Source organism: Lissotriton vulgaris, unplaced genomic scaffold (genome assembly GCF_964263255.1).
Source record: "Lissotriton vulgaris unplaced genomic scaffold, aLisVul1.2 SCAFFOLD_496, whole genome shotgun sequence".
NCBI lineage: Eukaryota > Metazoa > Chordata > Amphibia > Caudata > Salamandridae > Lissotriton > Lissotriton vulgaris.
In genome coordinates this window covers 888,610-901,175 of record NW_028255038.1, presented here as the reverse complement: position 1 = coordinate 901,175, position 12,566 = coordinate 888,610, and positions in this window count along the sequence as shown.

The window sequence follows — 12,566 nt, the reverse complement described above, 5'->3', positions numbered from 1 at the left end:
CATCAGTGTTAGAGCTAAAATTAGCATGTTTAAAGTGATTTTCATGCTTCCAGGGGCTCGGGAAGTTAATTAAATACCATTTGGAGGCATTTAATGTTCGAGCAAAAACGGCTGATTTTCGACAAAAGAGATAACACCCCCCCATTACGGCATGCTTCAGAAATGTGGAAAATGGTCCGTTTTCAAATGTTTTATTTTTGAACGTCAGTTCACATTTGTAGGTGGATCATCAGTGTTAGAGCTAAAATTAGCATGTTTAAAGTGATTTTCATGCTTCAAGGGGCTCGGGAAGTTAATTAAATACCATTTGGAGGCATTTAATGTTCGAGCAAAAACGGCTGATTTTCGACAAAAGAGATAACACCCCCCCATTACGTCATGCTTCAGAAATGTGGAAAATGGTCCGTTTTCAAATGTTTTATTTTTGAACGTCAGTTCACATTTGTAGGTGGATCATCAGTGTTAGAGCTAAAATTAGCATGTTTAAAGTGATTTTCATGCTTCCAGGGGCCCAAAACACAAGATTTATGGAATGGTTAAAAGTGCATGAAAATGGCCAATTTACTCACTCTGAGTTCTCAAAAAGGGTTTCTTCACCCCGGGAAGTTAATTAAATACCATTTGGAGGCATTTAATGTTCGAGCAAAAACGGCTGATTTTCGACAAAAGAGATAACACCCCCCCATTACGTCATGCTTCAGAAATGTGGAAAATGGTCCGTTTTCAAATGTTTTATTTTTGAACGTCAGTTCACATTTGTAGGTGGATCATCAGTGTTAGAGCTAAAATTAGCATGTTTAAAGTGATTTTCATGCTTCCAGGGGCTCGGGAAGTGAAATAAATACCATTTGGAGGCATTTAATTTCGAGCAAAAACGGCTGATTTTCGACAAAAGAGATAACACCCCCCCATTACGTCATGCTTCAGAAATGTGGAAAATGGTCCGTTTTCAAATGTTTTATTTTTGAACGTCAGTTCACATTTGTAGGTGGATCATCAGTGTTAGAGCTAAAATTAGCATGTTTAAATTGATTTTCATGCTTCCAGGGGCCCAAAACACAAGATTTATGGAATGGTTAAAAGTGCATGAAAATGGCCAATTTACTCACTCTGAGTTCTCAAAAAGGGTTTCTTCACCCCGGGAAGTTAATTAAATACCATTTGGAGGCATTTAATGTTCGAGCAAAAACGGCTGATTTTCGACAAAAGAGATAACACCCCCCCATTACGTCATGCTTCAGAAATGTGGAAAATGGTCTGTTTTCAAATGTTTTATTTTTGAACGTCAGTTCACATTTGTAGGTGGATCATCAGTGTTAGAGCTAAAATTAGCATGTTTAAAGTGATTTTCATGCTTCCAGGGGCTCGGGAAGTTAATTAAATACCATTTGGAGGCATTTAATGTTCGAGCAAAAACGGCTGATTTTCGACAAAAGAGATAACACCCCCCCATTACGTCATGCTTCAGAAATGTGGAAAATGGTCCGTTTTCAAATGTTTTATTTTTGAACGTCAGTTCACATTTGTAGGTGGATCATCAGTGTTAGAGCTAAAATTAGCATGTTTAAAGTGATTTTCATGCTTCCAGGGGCCCAAAACACAAGATTTATGGAATGGTTAAAAGTGCATGAAAATGGCCAATTTACTCACTCTGAGTTCTCAAAAAGGGTTTCTTCACCCCGGGAAGTTAATTAAATACCATTTGGAGGCATTTAATGTTCGAGCAAAAACGGCTGATTTTCGACAAAAGAGATAACACCCCCCCCATTACGTCATGCTTCAGAAATGTGGAAAATGGTCCGTTTTCAAATGTTTTATTTTTGAACGTCAGTTCACATTTGTAGGTGGATCATCAGTGTTAGAGCTAAAATTAGCATGTTTAAAGTGATTTTCATGCTTCCAGGGGCTCGGGAAGTTAATTAAATACCATTTGGAGGCATTTAATGTTCGAGCAAAAACGGCTGATTTTCGACAAAAGAGATAACACCCCCCCATTACGTCATGCTTCAGAAATGTGGAAAATGGTCCTTTTTCAAATGTTTTATTTTTGAACGTCAGTTCACATTTGTAGGTGGATCATCAGTGTTAGAGCTAAAATTAGCATGTTTAAATTGATTTTCATGCTTCCAGGGGCCCAAAACACAAGATTTATGGAATGGTTAAAAGTGCATGAAAATGGCCAATTTACTCACTCTGAGTTCTCAAAAAGGGTTTCTTCACCCCGGAAAGTTAATTAAATACCATTTGGAGGCATTTAATGTTCGAGCAAAAACGGCTGATTTTCGACAAAAGAGATAACACCCCCCCATTACGTCATGCTTCAGAAATGTGGAAAATGGTCCGTTTTCAAATGTTTTATTTTTGAACGTCAGTTCACATTTGTAGGTGGATCATCAGTGTTAGAGCTAAAATTAGCATGTTTAAAGTGATTTTCATGCTTCCAGGGGCTCGGGAAGTGAAATAAATACCATTTGGAGGCATTTAATGTTCGAGCAAAAACGGCTGATTTTCGACAAAAGAGATAACACCCCCCCCATTACGTCATGCTTCAGAAATGTGGAAAATGGTCCGTTTTCAAATGTTTTATTTTTGAACGTCAGTTCACATTTGTAGGTGGATCATCAGTGTTAGAGCTAAAATTAGCATGTTTAAAGTGATTTTCATGCTTCCAGGGGCTCGGGAAGTTAATTAAATACCATTTGGAGGCATTTAATGTTCGAGCAAAACGGCTGATTTTCGACAAAAGAGATAACACCCCCCCATTACGTCATGCTTCAGAAATGTGGAAAATGGTCCATTTTCAAATGTTTTATTTTTGAACGTCAGTTCACATTTGTAGGTGGATCATCAGTGTTAGAGCTAAAATTAGCATGTTTAAAGTGATTTTCATGCTTCCAGGGGCTCGGGAAGTTAATTAAATACCATTTGGAGGCATTTAATGTTCGAGCAAAAACGGCTGATTTTCGACAAAAGAGATAACACCCCCCCATTACGTCATGCTTCAGAAATGTGGAAAATGGTCCGTTTTCAAATGTTTTATTTTTGAACGTCAGTTCACATTTGTAGGTGGATCATCAGTGTTAGAGCTAAAATTAGCATGTTTAAAGTGATTTTCATGCTTCCAGGGGCTCGGGAAGTTAATTAAATACCATTTGGAGGCATTTAATGTTCGAGCAAAAACGGCTGATTTTCGACAAAAGAGATAACACCCCCCCCATTACGTCATGCTTCAGAAATGTGGAAAATGGTCCGTTTTCAAATGTTTTATTTTTGAACGTCAGTTCACATTTGTAGGTGGATCATCAGTGTTAGAGCTAAAATTAGCATGTTTAAAGTGATTTTCATGCTTCCAGGGGCCCAAAACACAAGATTTATGGAATGGTTAAAAGTGCATGAAAATGGCCAATTTACTCACTCTGAGTTCTCAAAAAGGGTTTCTTCACCCCGGGAAGTTAATTAAATACCATTTGGAGGCATTTAATGTTCGAGCAAAAACGGCTGATTTTCGACAAAAGAGATAACACCCCCCCATTACGTCATGCTTCAGAAATGTGGAAAATGGTCTGTTTTCAAATGTTTTATTTTTGAACGTCAGTTCACATTTGTAGGTGGATCATCAGTGTTAGAGCTAAAATTAGCATGTTTAAAGTGATTTTCATGCTTCCAGGGGCTCGGGAAGTTAATTAAATACCATTTGGAGGCATTTAATGTTCGAGCAAAAACGGCTGATTTTCGACAAAAGAGATAACACCCCCCCATTACGTCATGCTTCAGAAATGTGGAAAATGGTCCGTTTTCAAATGTTTTATTTTTGAACGTCAGTTCACATTTGTAGGTGGATCATCAGTGTTAGAGCTAAAATTAGCATGTTTAAAGTGATTTTCATGCTTCCAGGGGCCCAAAACACAAGATTTATGGAATGGTTAAAAGTGCATGAAAATGGCCAATTTACTCACTCTGAGTTCTCAAAAAGGGTTTCTTCACCCCGGGAAGTTAATTAAATACCATTTGGAGGCATTTAATGTTCGAGCAAAAACGGCTGATTTTCGACAAAAGAGATAACACCCCCCCCATTACGTCATGCTTCAGAAATGTGGAAAATGGTCCGTTTTCAAATGTTTTATTTTTGAACGTCAGTTCACATTTGTAGGTGGATCATCAGTGTTAGAGCTAAAATTAGCATGTTTAAAGTGATTTTCATGCTTCCAGGGGCTCGGGAAGTTAATTAAATACCATTTGGAGGCATTTAATGTTCGAGCAAAAACGGCTGATTTTCGACAAAAGAGATAACACCCCCCCATTACGTCATGCTTCAGAAATGTGGAAAATGGTCCTTTTTCAAATGTTTTATTTTTGAACGTCAGTTCACATTTGTAGGTGGATCATCAGTGTTAGAGCTAAAATTAGCATGTTTAAATTGATTTTCATGCTTCCAGGGGCCCAAAACACAAGATTTATGGAATGGTTAAAAGTGCATGAAAATGGCCAATTTACTCACTCTGAGTTCTCAAAAAGGGTTTCTTCACCCCGGAAAGTTAATTAAATACCATTTGGAGGCATTTAATGTTCGAGCAAAAACGGCTGATTTTCGACAAAAGAGATAACACCCCCCCATTACGTCATGCTTCAGAAATGTGGAAAATGGTCCGTTTTCAAATGTTTTATTTTTGAACGTCAGTTCACATTTGTAGGTGGATCATCAGTGTTAGAGCTAAAATTAGCATGTTTAAAGTGATTTTCATGCTTCCAGGCGCACGGGAAGTGAAATAAATACCATTTGGAGGCATTTAATGTTCGAGCAAAAACGGCTGATTTTCGACAAAAGAGATAACACCCCCCCCATTACGTCATGCTTCAGAAATGTGGAAAATGGTCCGTTTTCAAATGTTTTATTTTTGAACGTCAGTTCACATTTGTAGGTGGATCATCAGTGTTAGAGCTAAAATTAGCATGTTTAAAGTGATTTTCATGCTTCCAGGGGCTCGGGAAGTTAATTAAATACCATTTGGAGGCATTTAATGTTCGAGCAAAACGGCTGATTTTCGACAAAAGAGATAACACCCCCCCATTACGTCATGCTTCAGAAATGTGGAAAATGGTCCATTTTCAAATGTTTTATTTTTGAACGTCAGTTCACATTTGTAGGTGGATCATCAGTGTTAGAGCTAAAATTAGCATGTTTAAAGTGATTTTCATGCTTCCAGGGGCTCGGGAAGTTAATTAAATACCATTTGGAGGCATTTAATGTTCGAGCAAAAACGGCTGATTTTCGACAAAAGAGATAACACCCCCCCATTACGTCATGCTTCAGAAATGTGGAAAATGGTCCGTTTTCAAATGTTTTATTTTTGAACGTCAGTTCACATTTGTAGGTGGATCATCAGTGTTAGAGCTAAAATTAGCATGTTTAAAGTGATTTTCATGCTTCCAGGGGCTCGGGAAGTTAATTAAATACCATTTGGAGGCATTTAATGTTCGAGCAAAAACGGCTGATTTTCGACAAAAGAGATAACACCCCCCCCATTACGTCATGCTTCAGAAATGTGGAAAATGGTCCGTTTTCAAATGTTTTATTTTTGAACGTCAGTTCACATTTGTAGGTGGATCATCAGTGTTAGAGCTAAAATTAGCATGTTTAAAGTGATTTTCATGCTTCCAGGGGCCCAAAACACAAGATTTATGGAATGGTTAAAAGTGCATGAAAATGGCCAATTTACTCACTCTGAGTTCTCAAAAAGGGTTTCTTCACCCCGGGAAGTTAATTAAATACCATTTGGAGGCATTTAATGTTCGAGCAAAAACGGCTGATTTTCGACAAAAGAGATAACACCCCCCCATTACGTCATGCTTCAGAAATGTGGAAAATGGTCTGTTTTCAAATGTTTTATTTTTGAACGTCAGTTCACATTTGTAGGTGGATCATCAGTGTTAGAGCTAAAATTAGCATGTTTAAAGTGATTTTCATGCTTCCAGGGGCTCGGGAAGTTAATTAAATACCATTTGGAGGCATTTAATGTTCGAGCAAAAACGGCTGATTTTCGACAAAAGAGATAACACCCCCCCATTACGTCATGCTTCAGAAATGTGGAAAATGGTCCGTTTTCAAATGTTTTATTTTTGAACGTCAGTTCACATTTGTAGGTGGATCATCAGTGTTAGAGCTAAAATTAGCATGTTTAAAGTGATTTTCATGCTTCCAGGGGCCCAAAACACAAGATTTATGGAATGGTTAAAAGTGCATGAAAATGGCCAATTTACTCACTCTGAGTTCTCAAAAAGGGTTTCTTCACCCCGGGAAGTTAATTAAATACCATTTGGAGGCATTTAATGTTCGAGCAAAAACGGCTGATTTTCGACAAAAGAGATAACACCCCCCCCATTACGTCATGCTTCAGAAATGTGGAAAATGGTCCGTTTTCAAATGTTTTATTTTTGAACGTCAGTTCACATTTGTAGGTGGATCATCAGTGTTAGAGCTAAAATTAGCATGTTTAAAGTGATTTTCATGCTTCCAGGGGCTCGGGAAGTTAATTAAATACCATTTGGAGGCATTTAATGTTCGAGCAAAAACGGCTGATTTTCGACAAAAGAGATAACACCCCCCCATTACGTCATGCTTCAGAAATGTGGAAAATGGTCCGTTTTCAAATGTTTTATTTTTGAACGTCAGTTCACATTTGTAGGTGGATCATCAGTGTTAGAGCTAAAATTAGCATGTTTAAAGTGATTTTCATGCTTCCAGGGGCTCGGGAAGTTAATTAAATACCATTTGGAGGCATTTAATGTTCGAGCAAAAACGGCTGATTTTCGACAAAAGAGATAACACCCCCCCATTACGTCATGCTTCAGAAATGTGGAAAATGGTCCTTTTTCAAATGTTTTATTTTTGAACGTCAGTTCACATTTGTAGGTGGATCATCAGTGTTAGAGCTAAAATTAGCATGTTTAAAGTGATTTTCATGCTTCCAGGGGCCCAAAACACAAGATTTATGGAATGGTTAAAAGTGCATGAAAATGGCCAATTTACTCACTCTGAGTTCTCGAAAAGGGTTTCTTCACCCCGGGAAGTTAATTAAATACCATTTGGAGGCATTTAATGTTCGAGCAAAAACGGCTGATTTTCGACAAAAGAGATAACACCCCCCCCATTACGTCATGCTTCAGAAATGTGGAAAATGGTCCGTTTTCAAATGTTTTATTTTTGAACGTCAGTTCACATTTGTAGGTGGATCATCAGTGTTAGAGCTAAAATTAGCATGTTTAAAGTGATTTTCATGCTTCCAGGGGCCCAAAACACAAGATTTATGGAATGGTTAAAAGTGCATGAAAATGGCCAATTTACTCACTCTGAGTTCTCAAAAAGGGTTTCTTCACCCCGGGAAGTTAATTAAATACCATTTGGAGGCATTTAATGTTCGAGCAAAAACGGCTGATTTTCGACAAAAGAGATAACACCCCCCATTACGTCATGCTTCAGAAATGTGGAAAATGGTCCGTTTTCAAATGTTTTATTTTTGAACGTCAGTTCACATTTGTAGGTGGATCATCAGTGTTACAGCTAAAATTAGCATGTTTAAAGTGATTTTCATGCTTCCAGGGGCTCGGGAAGTTAATTAAATACCATTTGGAGGCATTTAATGTTCGAGCAAAAACGGCTGATTTTCGACAAAAGAGATAACACCCCCCCATTACGTGATGCTTCAGAAATGTGGAAAATGGTCCGTTTTCAAATGTTTTATTTTTGAACGTCAGTTCACATTTGTAGGTGGATCATCAGTGTTAGAGCTAAAATTAGCATGTTTAAAGTGATTTTCATGCTTCCAGGGGCTCGGGAAGTTAATTAAATACCATTTGGAGGCATTTAATGTTCGAGCAAAAACGGCTGATTTTCGACAAAAGAGATAACACCCCCCATTACGTCATGCTTCAGAAATGTGGAAAATGGTCCGTTTTGAAATGTTTTATTTTTGAACGTCAGTTCACATTTGTAGGTGGATCATCAGTGTTAGAGCTAAAATTAGCATGTTTAAAGTGATTTTCATGCTTCCAGGGGCTCTGGAAGTTAATTAAATACCATTTGGAGGCATTTAATGTTCAAACAAAAATGGCTGATTTTCGACAAAAGAGATAACACCCCCCCATTACGTCATGCTTCAGAAATGTGGAAAATGGTCCGTTTTCAAATGTTTTATTTTTGAACGTCAGTTCACATTTGTAGGTGGATCATCAGTGTTAGAGCTAAAATTAGCATGTTTAAAGTGATTTTCATGCTTCCAGGGGCTCGGGAAGTTAATTAAATACCATTTGGAGGCATTTAATGTTCGAGCAAAAACGGCTGATTTTCGACAAAAGAGATAACACCCCCCCATTACGTCATGCTTCAGAAATGTGGAAAATGGTCCGTTTTCAAATGTTTTATTTTTGAACGTCAGTTCACATTTGTAGGTGGATCATCAGTGTTAGAGCTAAAATTAGCATGTTTAAAGTGATTTTCATGCTTCCAGGGGCTCGGGAAGTGAAATAAATACCATTTGGAGCGATTTAATGTTCGAGCAAAAACGGTTGATTTTCGACAAAAGAGATAACACCCCCCCATTACGTCATGCTTCAGAAATGTGGAAAATGGTCCGTTTTCAAATGTTTTATTTTTGAACGTCAGTTCACATTTGTAGGTGGATCATCAGTGTTAGAGCTAAAATTAGCATGTTTAAATTGATTTTCATGCTTCCAGGGGCCCAAAACACAAGATTTATGGAATGGTTAAAAGTGCATGAAAATGGCCAATTTACTCACTCTGAGTTCTCAAAAAGGGTTTCTTCACCCCGGAAAGTTAATTAAATACCATTTGGAGGCATTTAATGTTCGAGCAAAAACGGCTGATTTTCGACAAAAGAGATAACACCCCCCCATTACGTCATGCTTCAGAAATGTGGAAAATGGTCCGTTTTCAAATGTTTTATTTTTGAACGTCAGTTCACATTTGTAGGTGGATCATCAGTGTTAGAGCTAAAATTAGCATGTTTAAAGTGATTTTCATGCTTCCAGGGGCTCGGGAAGTGAAATAAATACCATTTGGAGGCATTTAATGTTCGAGCAAAAACGGCTGATTTTCGACAAAAGAGATAACACCCCCCCATTACGTCATGCTTCAGAAATGTGGAAAATGGTCCGTTTTCAAATGTTTTATTTTTGAACGTCAGTTCACATTTGTAGGTGGATCATCAGTGTTAGAGCTAAAATTAGCATGTTTAAAGTGATTTTCATGCTTCCAGGGGCTCGGGAAGTTAATTAAATACCATTTGGAGGCATTTAATGTTCGAGCAAAACGGCTGATTTTCGACAAAAGAGATAACACCCCCCATTACGTCATGCTTCAGAAATGTGGAAAATGGTCCGTTTTCAAATGTTTTATTTTTGAACGTCAGTTCACATTTGTAGGTGGATCATCAGTGTTAGAGCTAAAATTAGCATGTTTAAAGTGATTTTCATGCTTCCAGGGGCTCGGGAAGTTAATTAAATACCATTTGGAGGCATTTAATGTTCGAGCAAAAACGGCTGATTTTCGACAAAAGAGATAACACCCCCCCATTACGTCATGCTTCAGAAATGTGGAAAATGGTCCGTTTTCAAATGTTTTATTTTTGAACGTCAGTTCACATTTGTGGGTGGATCATCAGTGTTAGAGCTAAAATTAGCATGTTTAAAGTGATTTTCATGCTTCCAGGGGCTCGGGAAGTGAAATAAATACCATTTGGAGGCATTTAATTTCGAGCAAAAACGGCTGATTTTCGACAAAAGAGATAACACCCCCCCATTACGTCATGCTTCAGAAATGTGGAAAATGGTCCGTTTTCAAATGTTTTATTTTTGAACGTCAGTTCACATTTGTAGGTGGATCATCAGTGTTAGAGCTAAAATTAGCATGTTTAAATTGATTTTCATGCTTCCAGGGGCCCAAAACACAAGATTTATGGAATGGTTAAAAGTGCATGAAAATGGCCAATTTACTCACTCTGAGTTCTCAAAAAGGGTTTCTTCACCCCGGGAAGTTAATTAAATACCATTTGGAGGCATTTAATGTTCGAGCAAAAACGGCTGATTTTCGACAAAAGAGATAACACCCCCCCATTACGTCATGCTTCAGAAATGTGGAAAATGGTCTGTTTTCAAATGTTTTATTTTTGAACGTCAGTTCACATTTGTAGGTGGATCATCAGTGTTAGAGCTAAAATTAGCATGTTTAAAGTGATTTTCATGCTTCCAGGGGCTCGGGAAGTTAATTAAATACCATTTGGAGGCATTTAATGTTCGAGCAAAAACGGCTGATTTTCGACAAAAGAGATAACACCCCCCCATTACGTCATGCTTCAGAAATGTGGAAAATGGTCCGTTTTCAAATGTTTTATTTTTGAACGTCAGTTCACATTTGTAGGTGGATCATCAGTGTTAGAGCTAAAATTAGCATGTTTAAAGTGATTTTCATGCTTCCAGGGGCCCAAAACACAAGATTTATGGAATGGTTAAAAGTGCATGAAAATGGCCAATTTACTCACTCTGAGTTCTCAAAAAGGGTTTCTTCACCCCGGGAAGTTAATTAAATACCATTTGGAGGCATTTAATGTTCGAGCAAAAACGGCTGATTTTCGACAAAAGAGATAACACCCCCCCCATTACGTCATGCTTCAGAAATGTGGAAAATGGTCCGTTTTCAAATGTTTTATTTTTGAACGTCAGTTCACATTTGTAGGTGGATCATCAGTGTTAGAGCTAAAATTAGCATGTTTAAAGTGATTTTCATGCTTCCAGGGGCTCGGGAAGTTAATTAAATACCATTTGGAGGCATTTAATGTTCGAGCAAAAACGGCTGATTTTCGACAAAAGAGATAACACCCCCCCATTACGTCATGCTTCAGAAATGTGGAAAATGGTCCTTTTTCAAATGTTTTATTTTTGAACGTCAGTTCACATTTGTAGGTGGATCATCAGTGTTAGAGCTAAAATTAGCATGTTTAAATTGATTTTCATGCTTCCAGGGGCCCAAAACACAAGATTTATGGAATGGTTAAAAGTGCATGAAAATGGCCAATTTACTCACTCTGAGTTCTCAAAAAGGGTTTCTTCACCCCGGAAAGTTAATTAAATACCATTTGGAGGCATTTAATGTTCGAGCAAAAACGGCTGATTTTCGACAAAAGAGATAACACCCCCCCATTACGTCATGCTTCAGAAATGTGGAAAATGGTCCGTTTTCAAATGTTTTATTTTTGAACGTCAGTTCACATTTGTAGGTGGATCATCAGTGTTAGAGCTAAAATTAGCATGTTTAAAGTGATTTTCATGCTTCCAGGGGCTCGGGAAGTGAAATAAATACCATTTGGAGGCATTTAATGTTCGAGCAAAAACGGCTGATTTTCGACAAAAGAGATAACACCCCCCCCATTACGTCATGCTTCAGAAATGTGGAAAATGGTCCGTTTTCAAATGTTTTATTTTTGAACGTCAGTTCACATTTGTAGGTGGATCATCAGTGTTAGAGCTAAAATTAGCATGTTTAAAGTGATTTTCATGCTTCCAGGGGCTCGGGAAGTTAATTAAATACCATTTGGAGGCATTTAATGTTCGAGCAAAACGGCTGATTTTCGACAAAAGAGATAACACCCCCCCATTACGTCATGCTTCAGAAATGTGGAAAATGGTCCATTTTCAAATGTTTTATTTTTGAACGTCAGTTCACATTTGTAGGTGGATCATCAGTGTTAGAGCTAAAATTAGCATGTTTAAAGTGATTTTCATGCTTCCAGGGGCTCGGGAAGTTAATTAAATACCATTTGGAGGCATTTATTGTTCGAGCAAAAACGGCTGATTTTCGACAAAAGAGATAACACCCCCCCATTACGTCATGCTTCAGAAATGTGGAAAATGGTCCGTTTTCAAATGTTTTATTTTTGAACGTCAGTTCACATTTGTAGGTGGATCATCAGTGTTAGAGCTAAAATTAGCATGTTTAAAGTGATTTTCATGCTTCCAGGGGCTCGGGAAGTTAATTAAATACCATTTGGAGGCATTTAATGTTCGAGCAAAAACGGCTGATTTTCGACAAAAGAGATAACACCCCCCCATTACGTCATGCTTCAGAAATGTGGAAAATGGTCCGTTTTCAAATGTTTTATTTTTGAACGTCAGTTCACATTTGTAGGTGGATCATCAGTGTTAGAGCTAAAATTAGCATGTTTAAAGTGATTTTCATGCTTCCAGGGGCCCAAAACACAAGATTTATGGAATGGTTAAAAGTGCATTAAAATGGCCAATTTACTCACTCTGAGTTCTCAAAAAGGGTTTCTTCACCCCGGGAAGTTAATTAAATACCATTTGGAGGCATTTAATGTTCGAGCAAAAACGGCTGATTTTCGACAAAAGAGATAACACCCCCCCATTACGTCATGCTTCAGAAATGTGGAAAATGGTCCGTTTTCAAATGCTTTATTTTTGAACGTCAGTTCACATTTGTAGGTGGATCATCAGTGTTAGAGCTAAAATTAGCATGTTTAAAGTGATTTTCATGCTTC